General features: G+C 43.3%; 1 protein-coding gene and 1 long non-coding RNA gene across 2 annotated transcripts in view; one reads left to right on the top strand and one right to left on the bottom strand.

Annotated features, from left to right (window-relative positions):
* Igfbp7 (insulin like growth factor binding protein 7) overlaps positions 1 to 26056 on the top strand; it is a 65929-nt gene that overhangs the window by 15032 nt on the left and 24841 nt on the right. The gene's annotated exons all lie outside the window — the stretch shown is intronic.
* On the bottom strand, positions 1853 to 25191 carry LOC134474114 (uncharacterized). Its single transcript, XR_010044730.1, has 2 exons — positions 15683 to 25191; positions 1853 to 5102 (listed from the first exon to the last, which is right to left on the bottom strand). It is a non-coding gene; the product is annotated as an uncharacterized LOC134474114 (long non-coding RNA).

Genomic DNA, 26056 nt, shown 5'->3' with positions numbered 1-26056 from the left:
CCTGAGCATGGTGGTCACTCTGTGCAGAGATGTGGGTGATCCAATCTGGGAGTTACAAATTAGTTGCACCAAGTAGGGGAATTTGCAGAGGTGGAATCTGCAGTGAGAGCTGACTGTATTTGGAAGCAGCCAAGAGAAGAACAGTAAGCTTTGGGGAAATGCCAAGGATTTGGAAGGCAGAAACCACATGTGCATAGCCAAGTTTCGACCAAGCTGATGTTCAGGAAATAATTACTGCAGGGTGTGGTGGCTTATGCCTGTAATCCCAGCATTTGAATGACTGAGGCAGGAGGAGCGGCACGAGTTCAAGGCCATCCTAGCCTACAGAGTGAGTTCAAGGCCAGCCTGAACTACAAGGCAAGATACAGTCTCAAAAAAACAAAAACAGGACTGGGGGCAGAGAGGAGAAAGAAGGTACACCTTCCTGTGTGCTAGCAGTAACTGTGGGCAGGAGGAGAAACAAGAAGTGCCCTTCCTGTGAGCCAGCCAGTGCACAGGCTGGGAGACAAGACGGGCTGAGCACCACACATACCCTACTCCAAGCAACCTGTTAACTCAGAGGAACACAGACTGATCTGATAGCAACTGAGGTACAAAAACAACTTAAGCTTATATCGTTGGAAGGACTACAGAGCTAAAGCCAGTAGTCTGAGCATCTATTTAGAGGATAATAATATGCAGTATAGCAATGGGGGCTTTTCTTCTGTCTTGTTTTTGAAATCCAATAATGTTCTCACTGTTTTGTTTTGCTCTGTTTTACTGCTTTTGTTTTATTCAGTGTTTTGTTTTGATTGGTTTTATTCTGTTCTGTTTTGTTTGATTTTATTGTGTGATGGTACAGGCAGCAATTTTGAAGATAACAAGAGGCATTATGGTATCAATGATTGATTTCCTATTATACTGTTTTGAGGTCATGTATCACTTTCTCTATTTTGTTTTGATCGGCTTTATTCTGTTTTATTTTGTTCTCTTTAAAATAAAAAAAGCGGGGAGAGTGGACCAAGGATTTAGCTTAGCAGAATAAGTGCCTGCCTGGCAAGTGTGAGGTCGTGAGTTTGAACCCTGGTACCAATAAATAAACAAAATTAAAGAAAAGAGAAAAATAGGAAATCATTGACTCTTTTTCCAGTTTAACAAGTACCTGTGCTGTGTTGTGGCCATTCTGTGACAAGCAGGTTTTTGTCCTGCACCCCTGCAAACAGGACTCCGGTGCTGCGAGGGGAGGGCTCCAGAGAGGAAACCCCCTCTCAGCTTCCTCCCTGTCCTCACCAGCTGACTGAAGAAACAGGTTACCTTAGGCTCCAGTACAAGTGGAAAATTAGAATAGATCCTCCTCATTCACAACAAGCTCCTGTGTCCTCCAGCTGTGCTGGGTACCCTGGGGGATCTGGCCTGATGAGAAAGATACTGACCCTTTTTTAAGAACCGACAGATCCACAGTCCGTCTCGGGGATTGCACAGTGTGGAGATGCGAAACAGACAGTTACGTGCAAAATACGAGAGGCCTTTTGTAAATTAAGTCAGTGAAAACACAGGAGCAAAGGCAGTATGCACACACGCACATGTACACACACACACACAGACACACACACACCCCTCAGCCCTTTGTTTTTAATCCTTGAAAGCTCATTTTCTGTGCAGCTTCTGAACAGGAAAACAATGAGCAATGTTATATTTGTGGCCTATAAATACATTATAACTTGATTACAAATTGTAAGAGTTTATAAATAATGTAACCATAACTAGATATATAGCATATGAAAGAATTAATTTATTTCTTTGTCCAACATGACATTTGGGAGTGGCAGTGTTTGTTCAGAACTAAACTAAAAAGAGAATATTGGTCCAAAAGTATTTTAAGATTGTGTTTATTTTAAGATTGTGTTTTATAACCTTGGCAAATGCTAAGGGAAAAATAAACGGTAAACTCACATCACTCTACGTAGTTCCTGACAAAAGGAAAAAGCACAGTTTAAAATACCAGTAGGTGCTATGACTTGTTCAGATAATAAAAGCACCATCTTCAGCAGTTCATTGTCAGATGTTTCACTTTTTTCTCAGAGCACAATGGATTTTAGGTTCTAGACTTACATCCTAATTTGATTTCAGCTGCCTTGTATGCGTGTCCTGGGAGTATAAGCTAATTTAATTTCATGTTCACTGAAGTTCTTTCTTGTTATTAAAAACTAACATTATAGAAATCTGTTTGTGCTGGTTGCTTTCTCTTATGACTGAGACAAAATACCTGACACCCAACATGAAGGAAGGAAAGTCTTATTTAGCTCAGTTTGTAGAGGTTTCAGTCCATAACCAGCTGGCTCCAAGGCAAAATGGCACATGGCAGAGAGCAACCGTTCATGACAGGAGAAGACAGCAAAAGCAACAAGAGCCAAAAGGGAGGAGCACAAGAGCAAGCTTCCTCCGTCCCTTACATTGTGTGCAGGCTACCCGCCCCAGGCAGGTGTAGCACTCATGCCCATAACCCCAGCACTGGACCATGAGTCAATCACAGATGCTAGAAGCCCGCTCCATGACCGTATGAGGCTTTGGAGGGACATCCAGACACAAACCATAACACTGCTGAATTCATGGAAATCAAAGACAGTCATTGTTAACATTTTTTTGTATTCCACTCCATATTTTGATTTATTTTTTCTAGTCTTTTTAGGCGTATATGATACGATTATTTTCATCATGCTATTTATGTATGTTTATGTCTTGTTTTCAATTTATAACTAATATTTTGCTTAACAGAAAATAGAAATTTTATAAACATTGTAATTCTGCATAATCTTTTAAACAAGCCATAATTTACTTGAGTTTTTCTGTCATAAATAACCCTTTAATTCACATCATTAGACATAAAGATGTCTGCATGTCCTTTTAGGATAGGTTGCAAACTGGAATTGCTGACTCTATGATATGAACCTTTCTTTCCTTTTTTTCCCCCTCTGTGTGTGTGTGTGTGTGTGTGTGTGTGTGTGTGTGTGTGTCTGTGTTTATGGTACAAGCTTTGAACCCAGGGGAATGCATATGGTCAGAAAGCACTGTACCACTGAGCTACATCCCCAGCCTTCCTCTTTTTGAACAGGGGGACAAGGACTCACTGAGTTAACTAGGTGGTCTCAGATTTGCACACTTCCTGCCTCTTTCCCTTGAGAAGCTGGGGTTATAGGTTTTAAAATTTTTGAGACATATTGACATTGGTGATTCCAATTGAAAAATTAGCCTCTTCTAGATCTAGGGAAAAAGGTTCTTCTCCATTGTTGCTGGGAGATAAAGTAATACAGTGTTGGAAATCAATATAGAAGTTCCTCAAGAAATTAAAAATACAGCTATTGTTTTACCCAACTATACCACTCTTTGGTATATTCCAAGCAGAACGAAAGTCAGCATAGTGTGTACATCTGCTTACCTATGCTTATTGCAGTGCAGTTCATAGTGCTATGCTACAGGAGTAGAATGTATGTATATACTGTATACACAGTGGACTGTTAGCCATAAAGAAGAACGAGGTCATGTCATTTGCAGAAAATAGAAGGAACTGGAGAACATATTATGTTAAGAGAAACAAGCCAGAAACAAAATCATGTTTTCTATCATATGAAAAATCTAGATAAGGCTTTAAAAAGAAAAGTGACATGAAAGTATAAAAAATACTATTAGAGAACAGGAGACTAGGAGAGGGGAAGATGATCAAGGTTTGTGCCAAAACAAAACCCATGTTTCTGCAGAACTAGTATGGACTAATAAAAAAAATTAAACTAACCCAGTTTAGACAAATTTCCCCTAAGAACAGAAGGTTGAAAGCACAAATTCCAGTACACAATACAAATGACTTTTTGTTGTGCTCAGCTCTGTTTGGTGATTATCAGGCTGCAGAAAAGACTTTGAGACCTGCACTTGTGTCCCAGCTCCTCTTTACAAAAGTTGCACTTAGTGGCCGAAAATCCCAGGGCCCTGGCAGTGGCCTGGTCTGCATCTGCAGTTGCCGGGCACTGGCATTTTCTAGCCTGTTCTCATACAAAGTTCCAGCAAGACCAGAAGCAAAGGACTCCTGCTTGCTATAATATCTTTGTTAAAATTAAAGCTGGTCGGGGGTGGGGATTTAGCTTAGCAGCATAAGTACCTGCCTTGCAAGCATGTGGTCATGAGTTCGATCCCCAGTACCAATAAAAAAAAAATGGTACCAAAAATTAAAGCTGGTCAATCAAATATTTTGATATAAAAGGAAGATAATAGTGCCTAGTTGAGTTGAGGTCCCTAAAAAACACCTGCATCCCTGCATTTGAAAATGTCTTTCATGTGGCAGCTACTTGCATGACAAATAAACAGTAAAAACTTCATGACATTTGGAGTTCTTGTCTTTAATATTTTTCACTAAAGAAAAAGGGTCTCTACTCTTCTGTTGATGTAGTCTGTGATACACAGTAGTCCTCCTTTATCTTCTCTTTCACTTTTCAAGATTTCAGACACTTGTCAACTACAGTTCAAAAATACGAAGTTGCAAGTTCTGGGAATAAACAATACAAAATTTTACCTAACTTTTATGACAGTGTATTGTGAAACTTGTTCTATTTTATAACAGTTGTTATTCTCTTCCAATGCCTAGCTTATAAATTAACCCCTATCGCAGATATGCATGACCAGAATGAAGGCAACACATGTAGAGGTCAGTCCTCTCTGAGGTTTCAGGCACCTCCTGCGGACCTTGGAACATATCCCCTTGGGATAGGGCTGCTGTACGTCCACCTGGCTATGTGCAGAATAGTGAGATTGTGGCTGAGCACTTGAGTGTCTCAGTTTGTGGGATATACTTGCCTCCTCAGAGTCTATGACTGCTTGCTTCACTTACCTAAAATATAAAAGAACTAGGGGTGGTAGTACATACACGTAATCCCAGCTACACAGGAGGCTGAGTCAGGAGGACCACAAGTTAGAGGCTGTCTTAGTTTCCTTCTCGTTGCTGAGATGCAACACTTGACAGCCACAGCTCTAAGGAGGACAGGTTTCTTTTGGCTCACGTTTTGTAGAGGTTTCAGTCCATCATCAGCTGGCTCAAGATAGGGTGGTATGGCAGAAGAGAAACAGCTCATGGCAGTCTGGGGAGCAGAGAGAGATCAAGGTAGAAGGGAGTGAGAGGGAGCCTTCCTATCCACGCCCCCAGGGACCACCTCCTCCACCACCCTTCACCTCCCCGTGTTGCATTTTGCTATAAATTCGTCTGACCTAATGATGAGTATGGCTCCCTCGTGACCCAGCCACCTCCCAAGTCCCATCTGTGATCCTGTGAGACTTAGGGAGTCATGTCATTTGCAGGAAAATAGAAGGAAGTACAAACCATGAAAGAGACCATGCTGATAAATTTAGTGAGGCCTGGCTCCAAAATAAAAATTTTTAAAGGGCTGAGGACATAGCTCAATGTTAGAGCACTTTCCTAGCTTGTGCGAGACGAGGACCTGGGTCTGTCCGCAGCTGGGGGAAGGACTGTAAAAAATGTGTAAGTTTTATCACACATGTCCTTGAGTTCTTGAAAAGATTGGCAAAGCCGAGTTTCTCTTTATCTCAAATCCTCAACTCTACAGCACATTCAGCAACAAAAGCCCTTTACAAGGCACTTATTCCTGATACTACAGAAAACAGTGCTGAGAATATGTTTGTAAAACGGAGAAGTACGGTATGTGTGCATTAGTAGAGATTGAACCCACAGACACTCTCTCACTCAGCTACTTCCACAACCCTTTTAATTTTTTGAGGCAGAGTCTCACAAGCTCCCCAGGCTGGCCTTGAACTTGCAATCCTCTTTCCTCAGCCTCCTGACTGGCTGGGAGTGTGAGTGTGCACCAGCGCATGGGGCTCCAAGTGACTCTTCTCATTCTTCACTGAGACACAATACAGCAGCATCGTGCAGTGTGCAAGAGCTTTGCACATACAGGCACGGGCATTTCACCTTTTGAACCTCAGAAGCACCAGGGAGTACAGTACAGCCCTCCATGGAGGTTTGGTGATGGGACTCAGGGTCACGAGAACCCAAGCAGAGCTCCTGTTAGCAGAATCTGAGGAAGCCGGAACAAGGGATTCAGGGGAATCGGTATGAACACAGGCCCGCTGCCCATGCACCCAAAGGCAGCTAAGCTTGAGTGTCAGAGCCTGCTTAGCATGAGATGTGTCATCCATTCAGGCCATTCATCCACACTCTTAATCTGTGCTTTTAGTTTCCATCCTTAACCTTGTGTCTCCATCACTGAATTTCCTGATTAATATTCTGCATTTCCAGTCTCCAGTGTGTAAAAATGCATAGACTTGAGCTTGATTCATTAAATCATGTATGTGCTTTTAAAGAAAAATATCCAGAGAATCCACAGCTGTTGTTTTGGTAAATTAAAATATCTTAAATTCAAGCTTACACAGTGGTGGTTGTCTAAGGGTGCATGGTAAAATATTCTCAAATCTCTGGGCCCAACCCAGCCAATTACAGAGGCTCCATCATCCACAGAGGGCATACTGACTGGTTCTGTAAAATAAATGAAGCAATGTGTCATTTCCTTATCTAAGAAGAATGCTAAACAAATCAGAACAGGTAATTGGCTTTATTGCTGCTTTCCTGTGTTTTCTAAAAGTAGAACCTGTATCACTGAAGAGCATAAGAACTCGTGAAGGGGGTGAGGATTTAGCTCAGCGGCATAAGTGCCTGCCTTGCAAGCACACAGCTGTGAGTTCGATCCCCAGTACCAAAAAATAAAACAAAATAAAAAACTAAGTGAAGAGAAAATTAAATTTTCAATCAGTTTGCATAAAACTGAATCCTCAGGGAGATTTCAGCACGGCGATGGACACATCTGTGTTTGTGTGCGTGTGTGCATTTCAGCTCTGTGAAGTGAGAATGTGACCCACTGAGTCCTCAACACCAGCTGGGTGTGGAGGGAGGAAGCAGCGAATGTCAGAGTCTCATGAAAGTGCGACAGCTATCTCAGTCTCAAGAAAATTTTAGGCAAAGAAGAGGATTTCAGAGCAGTTTTCTAAATGATTTGTATAACTATGATATTTCAGTTTACAAAATGCTTTTAGGCACTTGCTTTTCTGTACTGATTTCCTCAGTATGCAAAGTTATAGTTGGATTTGAGGAAGAAGAAAAGAGCGGTGACTAAGAAAGCAGCAGCTGCTCTGTAGAAAAGATCTGCCTGGAAGGGTTTGTCTGCCCCAGAGCAGGAGCCCAGGTGTAGACAGGTGCTCTTGTGGTTAACTGGTCTCAGTGCCACGTGGGACCCAGGCTCTTCCCGTGTTTTCTCTGCATCATCCTTTGCAGATTGGCTTCTGTCTTCAGGCATGATGCTTGCAAGGAGGCTGCTGCAGGTCTGAGCATTGACTCCTCTCCAGAGACCCAAGGGTCAGGGACCAGGGCAGTGCCAGCTCTGAGCCTGTCCTGCATAGGAGCAGATGTTCCCCAGAAGTCCTCCTTTCAGCACTGTCTGCCTAATCTCACCCCCACAGCAAGAGAGACTGAGGAACGGAGTCTACCTGAGCCGTGTCTGCCACAGCTGGACTGCAGTTCCTCTTTCTAGCTGTCACTTGAGACGTGGTTTCTCAGGGCAGACTTAAAATCACTAGAAATACAGGGATTTATTCAGAGCCCACAGGCCAGCAGTCTCCATTGCACTGTAGTCACTCACTGAAAACCACATGCAAAGCAGGTCATGACAAGGGAGAAGGGAAAAAAACAAAATATGACGTCATACCTCAAACCCCGTGAGGAGAATTCAGAAAGATGTCAGGGATCTTCATAGAGACCCTTTCAAACAAAATGACACCTCGCTTCCCAAAGATGACAGCAAGCATATTTGAGAGTGCCTGCCAGGTTTGCTTTAATATGTGATAGGAAAGCTTCCGGGAGAACATGGCGGACAGATAGCAGCAGCTACAGAGGCTCTCTGAGAGACCCAGCTTAGAATCCTGGAATGGTGCAGAGTGAGGAATCCTAAGCAAGAGGAGATATGCCCTGCTGACCCAAGAATGAACTGGGCTGAGAGAAACCAACTGGGAGTGCAATCCTGGTGCTATAACAGGAACAGATAAAGCCTCAGCGTGGAAGCTGGAGCCCGCACCATTGGAAACCGCGATTTGGGTTTCCCGCCGCCGCTGCTGCGTCTACATCGGCTCGGCAGGGAGAGAGACGCACAAAAGCTCTGAGAACAGGAATCAGTGAATGAAGTTGAGAGTGGGATGGGCAGGGAGCCGTGCATCGACCTGCAGTGAGTGAGGGAAAAGGGGACTCTTCCACGGTCTAGGAGGCTCCAACAGAGGACATTCTGGGACCCGGAAGACTTGCCAGAACAGGGCGCTGTAGTGACTTCAGTCACATATCCCCCTCTCAGGCAGGATTGGTGAGCAATGCCTAGCTGCTGGCTGAGACCCAGTAGGCTAGCCCAAACCAGGTCCCAGTGCCTGGAGGTGCACCCTAGCTGTGAAGCCTTCAGTAGGTTGACCTGGAGGGGCGGGCCCTGCATATGCTGCTCAGTCTGTATCTCCCTGGTGCGCTGCGGTGGGCAGGAACACTTAGCCGGCGTAATGCAAACAGACTGGGGCCAACAGGGAAGGAAGCTGGGCCTCCTATATACGCTTGTATATAAGAAACAAAGCATATGGGAAGAGGGAGCAATAAGAAAGGCTCCTCAGCCCCCAATCCTGAGAAACAGGCAATAGCAGACACGGCACCAATAGACATAAAGCGCTATCTCCAGAGCCTCACAGTCAAGTTCAGGAATGAAGTTATTAATGACCTGAAGCAAGACATAAGCAGAATAGTTAGAGAAATGCTAAGCACCACCCAAGAAAAAACAGATGGTGGAATGGAAGAACAGGAAAAAAAGGAAGAATTATTTGATGGAGAAAATAGAGAAAACATAGAATACGTGAAGCAGGTTCAAAAAGATTACCAGGAAACTAAAAACTCTATCGAAAACTGGCATAGCAGCTTGAAAGAAACTAAGGATAGATTATCTGAACTGGAGGGCAGATTTGTAATATGGGAGCATGAAATGAAAAACTTCTTAAAAATAATAAAGAAACAAACAGCAATAATACAAAGGCTAGAAGATGATAAGAGGATCTATAACTTAAGAATTAAGAACATAAAAGAAGAGGTAGGGACACAAACAAATGAACTACAAAAGCTACTCACAAAAATAATCCAGGAGAATTTTCCTAATTTAGCAAAAGGTAAAGATACTCAGCTATATGAAGCATACAGGACCCCAGCCACCTACAACCCAAACAGAGCCACACCCAGGCATATAATAATCAAAATACCAGAAATCCAATATAAGAACAGAATATTAAAAGCCATCAGAGACAAGAAACAGATCACTTACAAGGGAACACCCATCAGAATTACAGCAGACTTCTCGGCACAAACCATCAAATCACGAAGAGCGTGGGGGGAAATAATTCAAGCTTTGAAAGATAATAACCTCCAGCCAAGATTGATCTATCCTGCACAACTGTCCCTGGAAATTGATGGAAAAACAAGGTGCTTCCAGGATAAAGAGGAACTAGGGGAATATGCAACCACCAATTCAACTCTACAGAGAATATTGTAGGATATCTTAAAAAAAGAAAAATACCAAGAATTCAAAAATAGTGGCAGAGAGGCCACAATGAATGGAGAAGAAAACAAAATGACAACTAATGACAGAAAAAGATCTCAACAGAAATGAGGCAGAGAAGATTGGATGATAGAAACAGCTATTTTGGAGAAAACGACGTCATAATAGGTAGTGCTGATTTAATATCATCTTGTTTTGAAGTCCCATCAAGATTTTGTTCTTCTGTCTCCATAGGTCTTAACATTATCTTACTGGATTTTATTATATGTGATAGTATAAACAAAAACTTTTATAGACAAGGAGATTATACAGAAACCATTGTTCATTTTCTGTTAGTTGATTCTAAATACCCTGTAATACTGTCATTCTCTTGAATGGTTTTACATTGTTTTGATATATTTGATGCTACAGTATACGAAGTTATACTCAAAGATTTCAAGGAAAGAGACAATATGGTAACTACTTGTATGTTGGGATTATCTTGTGGTGAAACACTATTTTGCTTAAATGGTTATGTTTTGATCTGCGCTGTTTTGTTGTTATGCCTTCTTTTATCTCAATCTCCATTTTATTATTTACTTTTTTATTTTTATTCTTTTAATTAAGGGAAAAATAAAAACTAGCAGGATAAAAAATATGTGATAGGAGATGATTTTTAAATTAACTCAAAGCATGAGAGGACTTTGTATTACTTTTATGTAGGTACATGATGCAAAAAAGCTCAGAAAACAAGCGTACTTTGATTTTCATAACTCACAAACTTCTCCGTCAGGTTTATGCTGGGAGTGTGGCTCAGTAGTACAGTGCTTGCCCAATGTGCAGGAGGACCTGCATTACACCCCCAAAATTTAATACTGGATGCAGTGGTACATGCCCATAACCCCAGCTAGGGAACAGGGAGGCAAGAATATCATAAGCCTCAAGTTCAAGGCCAGTGTGAGCAACTGGGCAACACTTTCTTTCCAAAACTGCAGGGTTGAGTGTGATGAATTTCTACTTATGGTATTTTTGTGCTCATTGAAGTCATACATATTACAGAGATTAGACTTTAAAAGCAAATGGGCCAGGGATATAGCTTAGTGACATAGCACCTGCCTGACAAGCACAAAGTCCTGAGTTTGATTCCTGGTACCAAAAAGAAGCAAATGGAGTTCAACTCCCCATTCAACTTATTAAATACCCAATCATAAGGAAGTTAGTTCTCTGAGCCTCAGTTTTGCCAACTATAAATTAGGGACACCATTGTCTGCCTAGAGACTTAGTGATAGCATTAACGTAAGACTCCAAGCCTGGCACCTGGTACCCAGCAGGGTCGCACAGACTTCCTGTTGCCTGTGTCATCAGTAGGCGAGGCTGATCCTTCCCTGCAGCTCTCCACTTCTTGGCGCGTGTGCCCAGAGACACTTGGTGATAAGGGGGAGACCAATGTCGAGAGGGAGAGGAGTGGTTTAGGGGACTGTCCAGGGAAACCCTCCCTGGGAGGGTTTTGTTTTGTTTTGTTTTGTTTTGTTTTGTTTTGTTTTGTTTTGTACTGGGAATCAAACTCAGGACCTTATGCTTCCCAGGCAGGCACTGTGCCACTGATATCCCCCCAGGCTTGGGGCTGTTCTTACCCAAAATGATATTAAACCTTTTTTTATAATTTATAATTCAATCCATTCTTCCAGTATGAGATTTGCAGCAGCTTGTATCACCACACTTTGCAGATTACAGAAATGGTGTTACAGAACTCACTAAACTTTAAAGAAGAATCTGAGCCTTGACTCTGCGTAACCTAAACATGGTCATGAGCATGTTATTTAACTCCTTGGTCTTTCTGTTTGTTTGCCTGTGAAGTGGAACCAGCAGGGCCTGCATTAAGATTAGCTTTGGAGTAAGCCAGGTTGGTGATCAATGCCTATACTCCCAGCAATTGAGAGGCCAAGGCAGGAGGATTGGCATGAGTTCAAGGCCACACTGAACTCCTTAGTGAGACTCTGTATCAAAAGACAAAACAACAACATAAAAAAGGGCTAGAATTGGTATGATGGAAATAAACGAAACAGTGTATTTGAAAACCTTTTGAGACAAAAAAGCCCTAAATAAATGCAAGATTTGATTCCTTTGACATTGCCAATTATGATAGCAGCAATTCTCAAATATGCCCAGTTAATTAACCACCTTGACTAGATCTGCGTCAAATGTTTACTTTAAATAGGACGCCCTGCGTACACCTGGGCCACCCTTTATCTCCAGAACACTACAGTAAGTAGAACCCAGGGTCAGCTACGTAATCATGTTAACCTGAGCCAAGTAGTTATTAAGGAACAAGTTTCTGCACAGCAAAATATAAAACATTTTAAAATCAGCATCCATTTGAGATTGTTGGCTCCCCTTGCCTGCCCCTCGTTAGCTGGGTAATCAGGAGTTGGCCGTGTTCTCCCATCCAGCAGCTCATGTTGCATATTGACCTGGAAAAGGTAAAATGATGGCAGCATGTATGTTTCCCACCAGTCACCTTAATGAGTACAAGAAAGCATCCTGTCACCTTGCCACAAGGTGTGGGAGTTAAGAATGACTCCCCCTCAGTGAAGAACGGAAGCATGTTCTACAAGGCAGGCAGAGTGCAGAACCCGGACTCGGGTGGTAGCAGCAAAGTTTGTCAGTCTCCGTGAATCCAGTCCCTTCACGAAAACAGCTAAGGCCACTAGAACTGTGGCTGCCAGGGTGGGCAGAAGAGGAAAGTAGGGAGTTGAAAAGATTTACTTGCGTAGCGATGTGAATGTGTTAATAATCCTTGATTTATGACAAGGTTCTGTTCTGATAAACCCATAGTCCGTTGAAAATAATCGTAAGTCAAAAATGCTTTTAATACATCTAAGGTGTACTTCCTAACCTAGCATCACAGGACCCGGGGAGCCTCAGTGGTTTCCCATGTGTCAGCGGGGCTGCTGCTGCCCAGCATCCTGAGAGAGTTCCATGCTGCCAGCCAGGGAGAGATCTGCTGTGTCCACCAAGGGACAGCCAGGGAGAGAGCTGCTGTGTCCACCAAGTGTGGTTCCCTTCTGTGTCACGCCAATGTGGGAAATTGCAAGTCAAACTGTTGTAAATTGGGAACTGTCGTACCTAGCAGCACAGAGTTGTGTGCATAAAAACAATTGAGCCTGGCACTGTAATCCCAGCACTAGGGACTGAGGCAGGAGGATCTCTAGTTCCAAGCCAGGGCAGGCTACATAGCGTTACCCTGACTCAAACAAACAAATGCTTGTAATCCCAGCACTCTAGGAGTCTGAGGTAGGAGGATTGCAAGTTCCAGACCAGCCTAAATAATTTAGCAAGACCCTGCCTCAAAATTAAAATAATAATAATGTTTAAGGGTTAGGGATCTAGTTTAGTGGTAGAGTACTTGCCTAATTGGTGAGGCCCTGGGTCCAATCTTCAGTAGTGCAAAGCAAAAAACTTTAAAGCCACTAGATACACAAATACCAAAACCCCATGGGCAGCATTCACACCACGCAGATGGTGACAAGCCATCCCCACAAATGCTTCAGTAAGCACATGTGGCTCAGAACAGACCAACCATGACACAAGGCCTGCAGGAGTCAGCTGCCAGGGAGGAAGCACAGGGAAGTGAAGGGAGACCACAGAGCTGACCATTAGAGAGGTGGCCGGGTGGGGGCCAGCCTGAGCCCCATAACTCAAACCCAACCAGCTGCTCACTTTCAGGACAGGGTCCTCAGCAGAGACAACCTGCTCAGAGTAGAATGAGCAGGCCAGAGACGTCAGCTAGGGGAAGGGAAGGCCAGAGTCAGAAAGGGAAAGCAAACCAGGAAATCCCAGAAGGCAGCCGCCCTATTTTTAACACTAAGCAAAAAACAACACGGACAACAAACTTTACATAAACTAACATAACGAGATGCAAAGTGGTAATGCAGACCAGAATTAGAAGAATTCCAAGATAGGCGAAGACCTTATAAAATAACTCAGATAAAAGACATAATGTTCTCAGAACATTTCTCAAAAGCAAAAAGCAAAAGAAACACAAAAGCAAGTGGATTAATCCCTTTCAACAGCGAGAGTCAAAAGGAGAACAGTTGATAATTCTTTTGGAAAACAGAGGAAAAAGAAACGAATATTGAAGACGTGATGAGCAGATGTAGCTCTCAGATAACAGGAGTCCCTGAAGAAGGAAATTAAGCAACAGGGCAGGACAAACACTAAAAACTGTACTTCTGGAAAACTTTCCTAATTATAAGAAAAAACATCAAATTACATTTTAAAAGAACAGACAGCATATTTAAGAACTTGAGCCTAGAATGATAGATACCAAGTATGTCATCTTCTAGGAGAATTACTGAACTTTCCATAGACATCATAGTAAAAAAATCAAGTGACTCTTAGGGGGAAAAATTAAATTCTCATCAGGCCTTTGACAGTAGCTCTTTGTGCCAGAGGAAATAGAGCAGCTATTGGATACTAGAGGCGAGTTAGGCTTACTTGCGAGTATTTTTGGGTAGTGCCTTGTCAGTAGTGGAAACAAGAATCCTACACATGTCCAGAGGAAAACAGCGATCTAGGAGCCACACAGGAAGGGGGCGGAGGGTTTGCACCTTCAAGAGATCTTAGAAGAATTTTAAACAGCTACTATAGCTTAGAGTGACAACATACAAACACGTGACCTACCCTCTCGGTGTATGAGATTGAATTCACAGAAATTCACAGTGTATGCTTTCCCCATGTCCATATTTTTCTTATTTTTAGAAAAAGCGCATCATTTCCAGTTAAAGGGATTTTGTTTCTTAATTGTTGGGCTTTGTTTAAAAAAAATTTTTTTTAAATATTGTTGGGCTTTGAGTGACTCAAATCTGTGAATGGACAATTTAACACTGCTATCATATACATTGTATACAGTGCAGTTCTATTAGAGATGATACAGACATAATTATTGTGCATGTCAATTGAAACCTTGCAGATCTCCTCTCTGAGTTGGTTGATAACAGAGACAAATACTGAGTCTATCATTGAGGAAAATCTGAACAAAACAAGCTGCACAAAAAACTGCATCTTTTTCTTTAACACATTCTTGTTTTTGGCTTTGGTTTTTGGTTTTTGTTGTTACTTTTTTTTCTTTTAAGACTGGGCCCTGAGGGGCTGGGGATTTAGCTCAGCGGCATAAGCACCTGCCTTGCAAGCAGGCAGTCGTGAGTTCTATGTGAGTTCTATCCCGATAAAAAGGAAAAAGACGGAAAAAAAAAAAAAAAAGACTGGGCCCTGCACTTAGGTGAATAAAAAGAAGAGCAACTGCAAAAGACCAGTAAACAAGCCCAGCGTGGTGGCCCAGGCCTGTAATCCCAGTACTGGGGAGGCTGAGACGGGAATCACTGGGGGTTCAAGGTCAGCCTGGGCTGCATAAGGAGTTCGAGGTCACTACATCGTGAAACCTGCCTCAAAATAAACTCAAACCAAAACCAATAAAAAAGACCAGTAGACATGTGAAGAGTTGTTCAGCCTCACAAATAGTCCCAGAATGCAGGGAGAACAACAGTAACTTACAGTGTTTCCCTCTTCACCTTAGACTAATTTTGGAAAATTCTTAACATAAACACTCTTAGCACAACCATGAATTCCTTACAAGCTTTTGAAAGTAATCTAGAAATATTTACTAAAATTAAATATTTTTATATCCTTTAATCCTTTCTCACTCCTGGGAACTTCTCACAGGGAAAGAAAAGCACTAACACACAAGTACATATGTATAAAGATACACGGATGTGTAACATATGTATTGTGTCATAGTTTGTAGACAGCAAAAATTGAAATACCGTAAGTGTTCTTTAAGCAGTATATCTATGTTATGAAACTTTTTCAAATTTTGAAAAGAATGGATTTCATCTCCATGCACTGCCTAATAAGGTTAATATGTTATACTAATTATTTAGTGAAAAAAAGCAGTTTACAGGGTAAGATGCTTGACCTTCTTCATTTAGAAAGGAAATGAAAAACTTCTTACAGTAAATGTATGTTATTCTGGGTAGGATTACATGGGATTAAAGTAGATAATTCTGGGGCTGGAGATTTAGCTCAGTGGCATAAGTGCCTACCTTGCAAGCACATGGTCGTTAGTTTGATCTCTGGTACTGGTCATGAGTTCGATCCCTGGTACCGATTTAAAAAAAAAAAAAAAAGAAAGTAGGTAGTTCTTTACATAATTGCATATTGTTTGAATTATTACAATGAACATGTACTGGGGCTGGGGATTTAGCTCAGCGGCATAAGCGCCTGCCTTGAAGTGTGTGGTCATGAGTTCGATCCCTGGCACTGATAAAAATGAAAAAGACAAAAAAAAAAAAAAAAAACAATGAACATGTACTTTGTATGTGTATGTGTGTTTTTTTTAATACCAGAAGTGGCACTCAACCATAATCCCAGTACTCTGGGAGACTGAGACAAGATCACAAATTCAAGCCCATCCTGGGCAAGTTAGAGACTTAGTGAGATCTGTCTCAAAATATAAAATAAAAAAGTGCTGGGGATGTAGCCCAGTGTGGAGGTCCTGGGTTCAGTTCATAGTACTGAAGAGAAAAAAAAACTGTATCGTAACATCCCATGATAAATGGTACTAAACATATGAAAGAATTTTCTTTATCGTCTTTTAACTACCAAGTACTGAATTAAAACAGTGTGACTCATAGGTGTAGAATGTTCAGCAGTGATATTTTAGTTCACCATCGACTGACATCTGTTTGCCCCCTTCCCCACAGTATTTTCATTCTGAGACTGCACCAGGAGAGCTCGCCCCATCTCAGTTTGGGATCCACACTGGTGCCGGGGAAAATTCTAGTGCGGTGCTTGCAAGCTCAGGCCCTTCTCAGTGAGACCCTCCTTACTGTGACTTCCCTAGGCTAAAGTGTATGCCTGTTTTTTTCCACTTCTGATAGTCAGAAAAGATATTGACCCCAAAAGGACCTCCTGGATTTCTGCTTCAGCCTTCCCATTTTAAAGATGAAAAATTTAGGACCAAGCAGAATGGGGTGAGGCCTGGGACCGAAACCCACTCAACCTGCTGCAGTCCATGCTTCCCCCCCGCCCCTGTCCTCTCAGACATGGGCTGGCTTTGCCCAGTCGGCTGGTGTACAGTGCCTTTTCCCACCCGTCCAAAGTCTTTTTCATGCACATTCAAAACTGAAGCCACCACCACTGGGAACCCAGATTCTTTAATCGCCCAGCTTCTGCTCGCTCATTTGGGGCTAACGAACCTGAGTGGTGGTGGGTGCTGCCAGCACCCAGTGATTTCTTCACAGGCCCCAAGCATTCCTCTTGGCCTGCTAGAAGGGTCACACCACACACCAAGAAGGACGTGACTAATAAAGAATGTAACTTCAGAGACTGCAAGTCCAGACAGCTTCTAATAAACATTTAAACAGAGGTCAGTCATGTTTGCCTTTGTGAGGAGAAAATATGCAGTCTGTGGTATGAGTGGGAGAGGTTAGAAGGGAATCAATCTAAACATGAGCTTCCTCCCTTCATAATCCCTAAAGGTTTGTGGCAGCAGCAGTCAGTTGTAATATCCTGGAAGCCTTTTCATATGCACAGCCCGTAGCTGGGTGTAAGCCAAAAAGAGGAAGAGGTCTGTGAAAAACAGGCAATTCCAGAGTGATGACCAAGCACATTGAAAACTAAGGTGGAGGATGCTGAGCGAAAATTCCCCAGTCTGCAGCCAGGAATGTTCCAGAAAGTCTCCAAGACCCACTTGAAGGACCCCTATTGGGATCTTGACCTCCGGTGCTGACAAAAGGCGGACGTTTTGCAGAGGAAATGGGTGTTGACTTCCAGAAGAGGCAAGATGAGGTGGGCCAGATGGCATGTGAGCATCCTCAGCCCTCTCAGGCGCTTCTGAGAACACTGGCAGGGTACGGGTGGGAACTGAATGGTGGGCACTGGCGTCGACATCCCTTGGCAGGGAGAATGAATGCAACAGTCATTTTGTAACCAAAAATACTTCTTTGCTGCTGCGGATCTAACCTCCTTTAGCACTTCCTTCACTTTATTTGTCTTCAGGTTTCTTGGTGTATGTTGGCGGAAGGGAGGTAGATAGGACTGGATCGCCTCTGGTCGAGATTAAGTAAAAATATAAGAAAAATAAATATTACTCAGAAAGCTTTAACTGGCAGGAAGGGGCTCAGGATTGGAAGATATGATTTTGATACACACTAGTATAATCTTCATGTATCTAAACTCTAAACATATTCAAACTCTTTAGTATGTCCACTTGCGTTGTTTTTGGCCACTGCCGTGCAGCCTGGAGCAGTCAGGACCAACGTGGGTGGAAACCACAGGGAGTGTCAGTTCCCCTCCTTTACCCTTAGGTGGGAGAAAATAACTCACTGTGAAATTACAAGTAATCCTGTACTAAAGTTTTGACATTTGTGGTAGCTTTCCATCACTGTCAGCAATGTCTGAGGTCATCCATAGATACAGAGAAAAGCCTGCTGGCTCACAGTTTTAGAGGGTTCAGTCCATGGTCGACTGACCCAGTTGCTTTCCAGCGTATGTGGCAGCAGCACAACATGGTGGGGAGGATGTGTGGCAGCAGAACTACTCACCTCGTGGCTGGGATGCAAAAAAGGGAACAGGACTGGAAGGGACTGGGGTCCCATTGTGCCCCCCAGGGGCACAGGCTCAGTAACTGGAAGAGCTTTTCTGGGTCCAGCTTCTTCAGGTTTCCACAGCCTGCCAACTGTACCATGAGCTGGAGACCAGGGATTTAACCTTTGGGGCACACTTGAGATCCAAAGTACAGTATCGGGTGCTTTTGCAACCAACGTATGTTCATTTGCAAACCGAAAATTGAGAGAGTACAGTCATTTGTGTGTTGGGTCTTTCATTCTTGTGACCACCAGGCCCCATAGTTAGCTCTAAGAGAGTGGGAAGGCCTGTGTCAAAAGCTTAGGGAGAAAACTGTGGGAACTATACGGGAGGTGGGGGTTGTGGGTCAGACCTGCCCTGGAATCCTGGCCCTGCTTCTGCTGAGCTCTGTAACTACCCAAGTGATTTAACTTCTCAGAGCCTCTCCTTCCCCGGCTGTTTGCTAGGGTAATAAGCACAGACACTCATGGGATTCTCATGAGAGTTCTCTGAGATATATTGTACGGAAGAGCCTGCCCTGGGCCTGGCATACAGTAAGCTCAGTAAATGGTGGTGAAGCAGTATTAGTGGTAATACTTATTATTATTAAAGAAAATAACAGCATGAGAGTGGTAGGAAGTGCTGCAGGAGACAGCTAGGAAGATTTTACATAGTTTAACTTGCGAGCTTTCCTTCCTTGTGCTGCATTATTTTTAAAAATTATATCTCTTTGGAGAAATTGGGAAATTCCCTTCCCTTTGCATTTATATTCTGGTGCAGTTCTAAAGACTGAAGCTTCAGAACTCATCAGAACGCCACACCCCAACATTTGCACTAGCCTTGGAGTGTCAGGGTAATTATTCTGTCAGTTATTTGACTTTTGAAAGTGCACCTACCTTGAAGAAGCTCTGTAAAAGAGGGCCGTGTTAATGTGTAACATGGAGATAAGCAAAGCACTGCTCTTTTTTATTATTATTCTTTTTTCATGGCTGTTCAACTGGAAAACCAAAAGGGTTCTATTTGCATCTCATCAAGCAGTGTTGAAAAGTGGGGGAGAAATGGCTCTTGCTAATGAAGTACAGTACATGGAAAATTTTAGCAACACAAAATGCAATGAATCACCTGAAATTTGTTTAAAGAAATCACAGGACAGTATAAACCTGCTTGAAGAAATGATGCTGTTCAACAAGCCAGCAAAGTAGAATACTCTGGAGCCGAGCTGAGCAGACACATGCTGCTTCTGTGGATGGAACAAATGCACTCACGTGTTTAGACAGCGCCTCACTTAGTCCACACAACAAAAGTCACCTTCGCTCTGGAGAGCTGTGTCCAGGACCCAGAGAAAGAAGCACCTACAGCAGCAGGCACTGAGTTGTGGCAGGGAGCCAGTGACCCCAAGCTGGCTCCTAGGTTGCAAATATGGGTGGGGCTGGACCTCTCAGGCCCTAACAGTGTGACTGGGGACTTCCCGATGTCAGAGAAGCCTCCTGGTTATCATCCAGGTGTGCCTCTGAGGTGCCCACCAGTGCCGAGGGCTGTGTTGGTCCCGGGCTGGCCAGCCCTCCCTGGACATGGGTTAGGACGGTGTAGTAAAGCTAGCTTTTCACATCTGCAGGAAAATTCTAGATTTATATCACTGGCCCGTGCAGGATAAGGGTGTCTTGTGAAAGGGGACAAACAGAAACCAATCATTAGCATTTAGAGCTCCAGAAACTGTGCTGAAGGCTAAGAAATGAAAAGCCAACACTGGATTTTACCATTTTCCCATCAGCAGTGAGCACTTTCCTTGTATCCTGGCTAATAAATTTGTTGAAGCATAATTTTAGGTTACCTACGTGGCACAGCAGCTGGAGGCCTGGTTCTAGTACTGTTTGATTTTTTTTTTTTTTTTTTTGTCCCAGAGCTGCCTTGTATGAGCCTTGTGAGTGTCAGCAAGTTACTTGATCTTTCTGTGCCTCAGTTTTCTTCTCTGTAAAATGGGGAACTGCATTAGCTACTCCCCCCAGGCATGTTAAAAGGGTCTCACAGGTAAATGCCACAGTGCAGTCAGCAAACACATTGCTGCTCTTTTGATTATATTAGCTCTGGTGGGGGTTGGAGCAGAAGTTGGTTAAGGGGAAAAACTGACACGAAACAGGATAGCAGCATATGTGGTGGAAAAGAATCGTGAACATCATGTAGTCCAACTTCCTCCACAACCAGAAAAACAAATCCTATAGCATTTGAAAATCATTGCTTCAAAATCATAAATAACAGCTGCCATTATTGAATGCTCACTGTGTGCCAGGTGACATGTGTCACAGGAATCCCACAGCTCCATGTGCAGCTAGCCTTCGCATCTTACAGATGGGTAGGTGGAGGCTCAGTACCTTTCCCAGGCTCACCCAGGTCTGAACCTGGGTGAATCCAGAAATGACGTTAACCACACAACAGCTCCTTTCCCTGTGCATTTCACTTTCCATTGTATTCCTGGAGACAGAATTCAGTTGAAAGCTGCACGCCAGCATTTCTATTGGATCTGGAGCAGCAGAATAATTGTTCTGTCAATTATTCGACTTTACAGTGTATCCAGTTGCTTCTTGGCCTTTTGGCTAAGATCAAGTGTCTTTCCCTTGATGAATGTGTACAAAAGGAAGACTGTTTTAATGTGTTCTTTGGCTTTATAGAAGCAAATATATAATATTTCTGTTACATGATTTATTCTGCTTTGTTTCTTTCATTTAAATCCAGAGCACCATATTTTGAAAATTACTTTAACCCTGTTGATCTTGAATAAATCATTTCCCAATACATAGAAGATTTTCTGTTTTTAAAAATGATCATATTAAGTAATAAAAGAAAATCCTTCTGTAATCTCAGCACTTGGGAGGCTGAGGCAGGAGAATCATTGCAAGTTCAAGACCAGCCTGGCCTACAAAGTGAGCTCAAGGCCAGCCTGAACTGCACACTGAGACCTTGTCTCAAAAAGAAAAAAAATTTTCAATTAGATTAAATTTGTAAATAAAATGAAGGATAAGTCCCTGGTCACTCTTGGCTATCATTCATAACACACAATTGTATCTTTTAAAAATTGGTTTATTTTTGGCTATCTTTAACTACTGATGCTTTGTTATCTTTTTTTTTTTTTTTTTTTTTTTTTTTTTTTTTTTTTGTCTTTTTCCTTTTTATCGGTACCGGGGATCGAACTCACGACTGCCTGCTTGCAAGGCAGGCGCTTATGCCGCTGAGCTAAATCCCCAGCCCCAATGCTTTGTTATCTTGATCTTAAAGTGCAGTCATTCTATGATAATGGTACCTCCCTCTGGAGTAACTAAGATCAAGACTTCTCATCCAAGATGTGACATCATTTCAGAGAGAGAAGATAGTTAACAGGTGTTTGCCTGCCCTAGCCCGCCCTTCCTTAAGTCTTCAGTGTTGGTTTTCAGACCCAATGCCATGCTTTACTGAGTCCCATGCCGCAAGGCTGATCAGACCAGTACCCCACACCCTGGAGCCATCTGCGCCCAGTAACACAAACCTAAGGTTCAGGCTTCTCAGCCTCTGCAGGGCTAACGACATAGCTCAGCAGGAAAGTGCTTACCTGGCATGTGTGATGGCCCGAGTTCAACCTCTAGAAACACAAAATGGTTAAAAGGACCTCCCTTATGCTAAGGGGTTCTGCAGTTAAATAATGAAGGCAGAGGAACAAGTAGGAGCCATGGGAAGAACTCCAGAACTCTGTTAGCGAGGTCCGAGGCACAGACTTCATGGCATTGTTACTGTTTTTATTTCAAGTCAGAACTCCTCATTTTACTGGTCCTAAGAGATGCATCCATGCCATTAGGGTTCTGCAGAGTTTCTACATCCTGTGAACCCCAGGCCCTCTACCTTTGCCTGGATGGCAGCTTCCACACGTGACACTGCAGGTGGCCAGTGCAAGCCTACCTGGTAAACCCTCATAAATAGAATATATCTCATGTCAAATCTGCCCTCTAGTGAAACTATCTGATAATTATGTATATAACATTTCATCCATTTTTAAAAACAAACAAATTTGCTATATTCACACCCCGGTTCTCAGGGCTAGTGAGATATTTGCGTATAGGGCCTTTGAGATGTGATTTAATCATAAGGAGCGAGCCCTCATAGATAGGATTAGTGGCCTGACAAGAAGAAAGAGAAGGGATGCTGCCTCTGTACCATACAGGAATGCAGCAATAAAGTAGCCATCCACATCCCATGCTGGCACCCTGGTCCTGGAGTTCCAGCCTCCAGGGCTATGAGAGACAAATCCGTCTGTTTAAGCCATCCCAAACTATGACATTTGTTATAGCAGCCCACACTGGCAAAAGGATGCTTGGTATTGAGAATTTTTTCATAACATTCCTGAATTCTCAGATTAAAATTCTAAAATTGAAGGGATGTTCCAGGTTTTTAAGATACGACCCATTTGGAGATCCATATGCAGCAGGTGTGTGTTCCAGACAAACACGAGTGGAAAGGGAGGTGTCTAAAGTCCCATCCTGGGACACACAGGTGGCATCTTTATGACCTGCCTGCTGCACTACTCTGCCTAGTATCTGCCACGTTTTTCAGATGTGAAAATTATTTGCACTTTTATTTTTGTGCTTGTCAGGTTTTTTAGCTGCCACATTGACCTCGTGTCTCCTTTAGAGGCATTTGGTTATTTTTTAAAACTTCATTTGCTTCACTGAAGCTTAGTGTGCTGTTTAATGGCTACCTTGCAGAGATCTCATTAGAAAAGCACTTTAATATATTACTTGGCAAGCAGACATGTGACAGTGTTCTAGTTCATTAGCTAAGGAAACCTCCCAAGCCTGGAGGAATGGACATTCCTGTGTGTACGGGGAGGATTCTATGCCTTCATCAGAGTCCAAGGTTTATTTTAATATATTTTAGGGGAGAAGAAGGAAGTACCCTAAACTGTGCAAGAGAAAAATTACACTGATTAAGAAACCAAATGAAACATTCTTAAAGAAGAAATACACTGCAGTTGCCTTTATGGCATTTGCTGAGTTCTTTGAAGGCAGAGTTCCTGTTAGAAAACAGGTCTCCTTCCCTGGCAGGTTCGTTAGGCAATCTCACCCCAGATCACAGATTACTTTTGGATGATCCTAATGAGGACAGACTCTTCAAAGCCATACTCATTTTACCATGAATAAATGGATTCAGGTCTTACTTGTGAGGATTTCATTTCCAACTTTGAATTTGCAAACAGTCAAATTCTTTCAAAGCATTGGGGTTCAGAAAAGGCACTGAGTATTGGGATTGTTTATTCTTAAAAGAAGATACCAAGATACCCTTTAGCAAAGCATTGGCTCAGAAATGTGACCAGCCAAGGCCCAAGCTGCGTGGATTTCCCCCACGTGGTACATTTCTTGTGGAATTCCAGCCAGATCTCCTATCTCTCCTACAGAACGTAGCCCGACCCTGTGGGCAGCCTGAGCGTGTGAAGTAGATAATGCTGTATTCAAGCACAACTTAAATTCTTAAAGCAGGGCAGTCCTTGGGTGCTAGTGACTGGTTTGTGTGCTTTTATCTGAGAACTGTGGGGTTTTTTTTTTTTTCTTTTAATCAAAAGACTTAAAAAGAAGCAATGTGAAAATGTGTTTTAAAAGAGAATTGTTGGAAGGGATAAATAGGACAGAAGGCCAGGGGTGTGTCGAGAGGGGCCTTTGTCCAGCCTGGCAAGAGAAGAATAGAAGAGGGAGATGTGGTTAGAACTCCCAACTCCAGCCTGGAGAGTCAGGCGCAGGTGGGAGGGAGGAGGAAGCCAGGCCTGCGGAACTCTCTTACTTGAATAAGCAGAATTCAGGAGCCGGGTGTGGCTGATTTTTACTCTCTAAAACCTTCAGAGGCAGTCAGGGAGGATAGCTTAGTCCTGGAGACCCGCTGGGCTACTCCAAGAGCTGTTCCCATAGTGTCGGGTAGCTCTGGGCATCTTGAGCATCATTTCCCTTCCCTCAGGGGGTACCCATGGCTGGGGGTAGGGAGCTTTACAGGGCACAGCTCTGAGAGCCACTGTGGATGAGTCTTCCTTGCTTGGTCCCCTTATTTCCTCTGCAGCCAGGCCTGCCACAATAGTAGCAGTGTGGTTCCCTGAGATCTGCAGGGAGACGGAGGCTGGCCTCTTCTGCTGGGCTGGGTTCTGGGACTGGGGGCTAGAACCTCAGCATGGGCTGTTAGAGGACCTGCACCCACCCACCCAAGGAAGAGAGAGAAGCTGTCTTCCCGTGTGTGTGTGTGTGTGTGTGTGTGTGTGTGTGTGCTGCAGCACTGCCACTTTCAAGGGGCCAAGGTTGTCTGGTGTACGTCTGAGTGACCTAGAGCAAGCCACACTGCCAGGCTTCGGGCAACCAGTTGTCTGTACAGGTGAAGAAGCGAAACCGGTCAGAGCAAAGTCTCGCATAGGTCTGCTGTCTAAGCATCCCTGCCTTGTACCTGCAGAGTGCTCGCAGGAAGCACTCCACAGTAGTTCATCAGAATCTCTGTCCAAAAGCTATGACAGTAGAAGGATTGTTTGTTAAACCCAAGCTGGAGCCCCAGAGAGTGGTGCCTGCCTGTAATCCCTGCACTCCAGGAGGCTGAGGCCAAAGGATCAATAGTTCAAGCCCGTCCTGGGCAGTTTAGCAATTAGGGAGACCCTGTCGGAAAATGAGAAATACCAAAAATGGGCTGCAAAAGTCCTGGTTCAATCCCTCGTACTGAAAAAAACAACAAGCCACAAATAACCTAGTGTTTCAGATCCCAAATGCATCAAAAACTGGCTTCAGTAAGACCTAGAGTAATGTATGTATCAGTGACCACTGGTTTGGGGCAAAATAAACTCTCGCTGCACTTTATGCTGGTCCACACACTTCCTCCAGCCAGACTTCCCACCACCATGCACACACACCAGCCCCCACAGCTGTACTCCCAGAGCCAGAGGTATGCGGTGTTACCTGGGCTTGCACAGGCAGAGCGCACCCTCCAGTGTACTGGCCTCTTCCTCAATGCCTTTATTTCTACAAGTCATTTAATACCCTGAAGCGGCTTATGTTGCACAGGACTGGGCAGGATTAAGCTCAGTTTTTCCATGGATCAAGAGCATGTATTTGGGGCATCCCTGGTGTCAGCCAGCTGGTGAGCTGGTTTGGGTTGCTTTAGAAAACAAAGGCTTTCTTATTGAAGCTTCTGTATTTGCATTTTGAGTGTTGCCTTGGGAAGGATTATGACGCAGGCCTGCAGTAAAAGCTCCCTGGTTATAAATGTGACCCAGTGTACCCACCTCAACTAACAGGAGGACATGTGGAAGAATGATTTGGGAGAGTTTTTACTTTTCTTCTGTTCCCAGAGGGATTTGTTAAATGTGATTTTCAGCAGCAAATGTCCTTTTTTGATTATTAGCCATCATGGAAATGCATAAACAGAATCATCATTAATATAATGAGCCAATCTGATTTTTTTTGAAGACTTGAGACAAAATAAACAGAGATAGAAAAATTCTATCAAATATGAAATAATAATCTTGTGTTCCTGTTTTTATATAAACAACCTCTTTTTCTAAAACAGCTTTGTGACTAGGACAGCATCACATGAGTCCAGTCCAGACCCGAAGGGGAAATGCCACCCTCTGGGACGACTTGCAGAAGAGCAAGGGAAGGACCTGATCTTCCTGTTGGAATCCTGTCGCCCCTAGTGCTGATGGCTCTTGCCCAGCCTCTGTTTTGTTGTAAGGAACCCTGAACAGCCTAGCATGTTAGAAATCTCAAACCGTCCCTCGATGTCCAATGAGGACCATTACCCAGGACATACATACCCCTGTGGATGCCACCACCATAGATGCTCAAGTCCCTTGTGTAAAATGATGT

The sequence above is a fragment of the Cavia porcellus genome, unplaced genomic scaffold (assembly GCF_034190915.1).
Source record: "Cavia porcellus strain 051 isolate PalLab524CR breed Dunkin Hartley unplaced genomic scaffold, mCavPor4.1 scaffold_30, whole genome shotgun sequence".
NCBI classification, from domain to species: domain Eukaryota; kingdom Metazoa; phylum Chordata; class Mammalia; order Rodentia; family Caviidae; genus Cavia; species Cavia porcellus.
Note: the sequence above shows the minus strand (reverse complement) of the source record. Positions and strands in the feature narration are given on the sequence as shown.